We start from the raw sequence: 6,000 nt of genomic DNA on the forward strand, positions 1-6,000 counted from the left end.
GTACTATTAAAGAAGAATTGGAAAAAAAATCCAAGTCCAGGCACTCAATAGGATGCAAAAGTTAAAAAGCCTTTATTATTTGGGCTAAAACATTAAAACACCAACGCGTATCGGCCCACTGGCCTTCATCAGGGTCATATAATAAAGGCTTTTTAACTTTTGCATCCTATTGAGTGCCTGGACTTGGATTTGTTTCCAATTCTTCTTTAACATTTAACCCTTCCAAGAGCACCAAAGGATTCAAGGGATACCAGCAGCGCTCCAGTTCCCCTTTGTCCTGTCACTGTACTATATTGTGTTAATCACATTCGTAAAGCTCAACTATTTAACTAAAATATATCAGTGTTTTATTTACACAATTTTGCAACTTTGTTACCTATTCTTGCTTATTTATTTAATTAATATCTATAATTCATAATAAATGTATATTTATTTTGAAGTTCACTTAATTTTTATTTCTAGAAAGTTACATCAATCCTGATTGTGAACGTGAATTACAAACCTCATGTAAAATAGAAAATAAAACCTGCTTAATTGTTAGTTTGACATCAAACACAGAGAAGCACTTTTTTTCACTGACAGTTTGTTGTTTAAAAAAAAACAAAATTTTTTGTACCCAATTCCCAGGAAAGTGGAAATAAGCCATTGTTTTTTTAACCCTCCCCAACCACCTGACATAGAAAGATCACTTGTTTTTACAATAAAATGAATTCCTGGGTTATTATTTCATTTCAAAACTGACGAACCGCGGCCCAAAGTTCAGTGAGGTTCTCCATGTGGAACCATCGACGTATTAGCCGTTATGTAAACGTGATATTGTGTGTTTGTTTTTTATTTTATTTTATTAGTCTGTTACTGTTAGTGTTTGTGTTTTGTTACTGTTTGCGTTTTGGATCATGTGTCCTTAATAAAGCTTTGATGATTAATAGTATCAGTTCCCATTCCTCATTTATTATCATTAAATGTTCAGTTTTATTTGGAAATATGACTTTCATGGTTGTAAAATGGGTTAAAAACACCATTCCATGTTTCCTTCAAAGCCTTTTTTCCCTGTGGATGGTCCTTCTCTATGGGTGATCATGGCTGGGTTTTCTCCTCATAGTACTTTCAGTTTAAACACAGCTGGAGGGCAGGAGAAGATCATTGTGGAAACACTCGGCATCTGTGGTTGTTCACTTTGAACACCAACCTCACACTGCTTTTGCCACAAGTATGCATTGTGAATTTGGCATTCTTTGAAATCAAGAATAAATAAATGCAGGGATTTCATGTAATAATAATAAAAAAGTTTTAAAATATTTAAACCTTTGTTTGTTCCTGAACTTTTTAGTGGTCACAGGCATTCAGCTGTTAAATGACTGAAGGCTTTCTCCCCCTAAGCTGATTAAGCAAATGTATTTATTAGATGTTTTTAGTTTAGAGGATAGAGAAGACAGCTGGAGAACTAAAGGTCAATCACAGGTTAAGACATGAATTTGCCCTGGAGTATTACGTGTTTTGAGAAGTTGATGGTAAGGTTGTATTGATGTGTTGTACACGGTAGTAAATGACTTTAAGAAGAATCATTAGTGTTCGTCTTTCTTCTTCTTGTTCTGCTTTTGAGTCTATGGCAGCCCATAGAACAGCTTGCGGGAAACTTATAAAATGTGGCACACAGATCTCAACATTAACTATACCGATTTTGGAGTCTCTAACTCAATTGTTCTAGCGCCACCAACTGTCCATATTTGCAACTCAAAAAAAAAAAAAAAAAAAAAAAATCTGTGCATACACTTAAAGTCCATATAGGGTCCAAAACAACACTGGACACCACGGAATTTCATTCCATGGACAAAAACGGTTTAATTTACTTTTTAAAATGATTTACTTAATTTTACATTAAAGTGCTTGTAGTAATTGAGGATGTGAGAAAGTTCAGTCATATTTGGAATATTATACAACTCTTGAAGCACACTATTTATACTGTGCTTCAAGTAGTCTTAACTTTACATTGATCTCTTTGTTTTTTACTTAATCTTCCATCTCCTTAATCAGGCCTCTTGCTTCCATCTCTGATGGTCTGTCCTCTTAATACAGAGGATTGTTTACAGTGCTAACAGCTTTTTTTAAAGAGGCACAGCACTTATGTCAAGAGCTTCTGATGACACAAACACATGGGTTGTGTGGACACGTATGAGTTTCGATGCTTGAATAACAGCCTGGCACCTACAGCATGCTGCAACAATACATCTTCTGTTCCATGACTCAAAATCCCAAACTTAGATAATCCTCCTCCCAGTCTTGTCATGAGCTAACTGCCAATACCAGATTTCTGTATTTAACTTCCAATGCTTTTCTGTCTTGCAGACTTTGCTCGGATGCTGCTTGAGCACTGTACCGTGGTCTCGAAAAATTAGTAGCAGGATGAGGTTGAAAGAGGAGCAGATGTCAGGCTCTGGGTTTATTTGCGTTTCAGGAGGGGGGTGTTAGTGTGGGAAAGCTCCTCTCCACGGTTGGGATCAATGTGGGAGAGATAAGCTCATGATGTGGCCTTGGTCAAGCATGGATGAAAACTGTTTTGGTGTGTGAACTTCCTCCCATGTTGTAATTTCAACACAACACGAGTCTCAGCAAGGTCACTATATGAGAACTCTGTTTTTTCCCTCTCCCCGTGTGCCTGGGATGCTCTCTCTGTACATACTACACCGCAAGCCTTTGGGAACTCAACAGGGTCCTGATCTAAATGTTCCCATTAGGTCTGCGGGTTTAGCGTGGGAATTGAGAGCTGTGAGGATGTGGGACAGTTTCCTCTGTCACTGATGAACACAAGGCATATAGCAAGGCTGAGATTTAGAAAATGCCTCAGAGGCATCCATAGGCGAGATATTAAATCAAAATGACAGAACAGTTGGATTTGTAATCTCTTGCGACACCCCTATGTTTTCTAAATCCTTGATGCACATTGCCTGATAAGAGCTTGTGCTTTTGTGAGAAAAGCAAACTTACTCTACCTGATCCTGTCAGCATCTTCCCATTTTGACTTTTTTCATGTTTTTTTTCCCACACTATTTTCCTTTAACAAACCCCTCCTGCAGCTGACAGTACCATGTCAAAAATACAGTAAAACAGTACATTTTTAAAATACTATTACAATTTAAAATAATGGTTTTCTCTTTTAATACATTTAAACTTAATTCATACATTTAATGTAATTTATTCATGTGCAAAGCTGAATTTTCATCATCATTATTCCAGTGTCACATGACCCATCAGAAGTTATTCTAATATGGTGATTTGATGCTCAAGAAACTCTTAAAAAAAGACAAGACATTAATACTATTATTATTCAAGGAATTGAACAAAAGGGATAGTAAAGACATTTATAATGTTTCAAAACATTTATATTTAATAAATACTTTAATAAATGTAATTAATCAATTTAATAAATGCTATTTATTGAACTTTCTATTCATTAAAGAATCATGAAAATATATATATAACCATTTCCACAAAAATGTTGAGCAGCACAACTTTTAATATAGATAAATAATAAAATAATTATAAATGTAACCTGAGCATCAAATCATCATATCAGAATGATTTATGAAGGATCATGTGACACTGGAGACTGGAGTAATGATGCTGAAAATACAGCTTTAATCACAGGAATAAATCACATTTTAAACACATTTTACATATCTAAATAGAATACAGTTATACTTGTTAATACAGGTTTTTACTGTAATTTTGATTCAATAAATGCCGTGGTGATCATAAGAGGCTTCTTTCTTATAGAAGCTTAAAGTTATAATGTTTCCAAACTGTTGACAGGTACTGTATGTTGTCAGATTTGTCATTTAAGGACCAGAAATGTCTTCAAAGCATCTCAAATTCTTCTTAGTGGCCCACAGCGTAACGCATAAAGTGTAAAGTACCAGCCTTTGGGAATTCAACTCTCTCAGTTCCTCTCATTTGGTAGCTGACAGCTCGGACTGAGCATATATCACTTCTAAAAATATTAGTCTAGTTTCTGTACCGAGGCAAGCAAGCACAAGCGTGAAGCTTTTTTGATTCATTCCTTATACAGTTTGAAGATAGAACCAAAGGCAAATTGTGTGTCATTTAAATCAGGCATGTGTGATATTTGACTTAGACTGTTCTTGATTGACGGATGTTTTAAACCACCAGTGATCTGAAATCCTCATTTACCTATACAATAGAAATGGCACTGCATAAACCCATGCAAGGTATTGTGCTGATTTCAGCAATGTTTTGCCTGGAAAAGGTATGAGAGCATATTGAGCAAAAAGAGGTCATGAACTGCTTATACTCATGTGAAGGCTAAATATGAAGAGTTTTATGTTGCATCCACAGTAGCATAGATTTTCAGGCTAATTGAGATCTTCGTTTGAACAAATCTAATATTGATTCTTAAAAACTTACACCCTATGTACACATGTAAACTGTTTGAGTTCCTCTAAAGATTTGTCCTTGTATATTTACACATTCATTTACTCACAGTTGCTGTAGTAATGCTGGCATTTGTTTTCATTCTCCATCATACTGTTAATGAGTGACACAATGCAATTAGCTGTTCGTTTATTGCAAGAGCCTGATGCATGCTTACAGGCTGATGGCTATAACTGAAGTGTTTGGTTTATAATTGTGTATTGTATTATGTAATTGTTGTATTAACAGTTTTACAAAAAACTGCTATTTAAGGTTTCAAGCTAGTGTTATTTATTTGTAGTTGTTGTAGTAATAGCATCTATAAAAACCCTGTTGTTACATTTTTTTAAATCCATATTTTCATAATGTACCAAGAACCATTCTCTAAGAGATCATTCATTTCATATATGGAAAAATGGACATTATAATTAAAATAAACCCAAATTAAATTGGATCCATTAAATCTTAATATGATTGAAATCAAGAGCTTATGAATTAGATAAATAGGTGCTCCTATTGATAGTCTGAAGGACTGCGACCCGACCCTGAAAATCACTAATATTCATTGTAAAGGTATTCACAAATCAATCACACTAAGTGATCTAGGACCATTTTTGCCCTATGATGAAAGAAGTCTTCAGGCGGCAAAAATTGCATAGCGCCCAGCATGAGAAACGTGGTTTTCTCACGGTGCCCATGTTACTCTGAGGTAAACATTGAGCACTCATTCAGAGAGATATATAAAACCCCAAAAAGCCTCATCTGAGAAAGGGACAGAAAAGATTGGAGCGGGGTGGACTAAAAAGAAGAAACTGCTCCAATGTGGCATGTAACTGTAAACAGAACTGTGGGCAGAGTTCTTTGGTGCACCCTGTGTGGTCTCCGTCTTCCTTCTCAGCAGTACAGCTCTACTGCGAGCTTGTGTGAGGAAAGGGGAGAGGTCCAATAAACAGGCCTTTTTGATGCAGGCGCAACCCTCTGCCAAATCCTCCCTTTGTCTCGGCACAGACAGCACAGCCATCTCGCAGTCTCTTCTGAATCCATTCCTCTTAGCTGTTGTATGGCAGCTTTTTCAAGCCCTGCTGCGCACAACCTGCAGAACAGAGACAGAGAAGAGAGCTTTCTTTATCCATATATCTTTCCAACCCGATCTCACCAAATGCGTCTATATAGCACGCAGTGTGTTTATCGTGTAATATATACGCGAAAATGAGTTTTTACGTGCATAGTATACGCATGGATAGCACATGGTTGGGTTTAGGGTGGGGTAGGGTGCGTGTGTATTATACGCTTGGGTAGTTTGTTGTACAGGTGAGGTGGCATTACCTGCTATGGCTTTCCAGCCTGTCGCACCTCCTCCGGTGCCTTTGGGACAGCTGCAGGGTCATCAGCTGGACACCGCCGTTCATTGATGTTTCGCCCCCATGACCAGTACATCTCCAGGCGGGGGGGCCGGTGGCATGCTGGGGACGTCTCCCCGCCACCCCCTGCAGCTGCCTTCACTGGGGTGATGATCCCCACCCCATTTCTTTCCTCCTCAACCAAAGCCAATAGCTCCCTTTCTCCGCTTCC

This window comes from Phoxinus phoxinus (assembly GCF_949152265.1).
Source record: "Phoxinus phoxinus genome assembly, chromosome: 1".
NCBI classification, from domain to species: domain Eukaryota; kingdom Metazoa; phylum Chordata; class Actinopteri; order Cypriniformes; family Leuciscidae; genus Phoxinus; species Phoxinus phoxinus.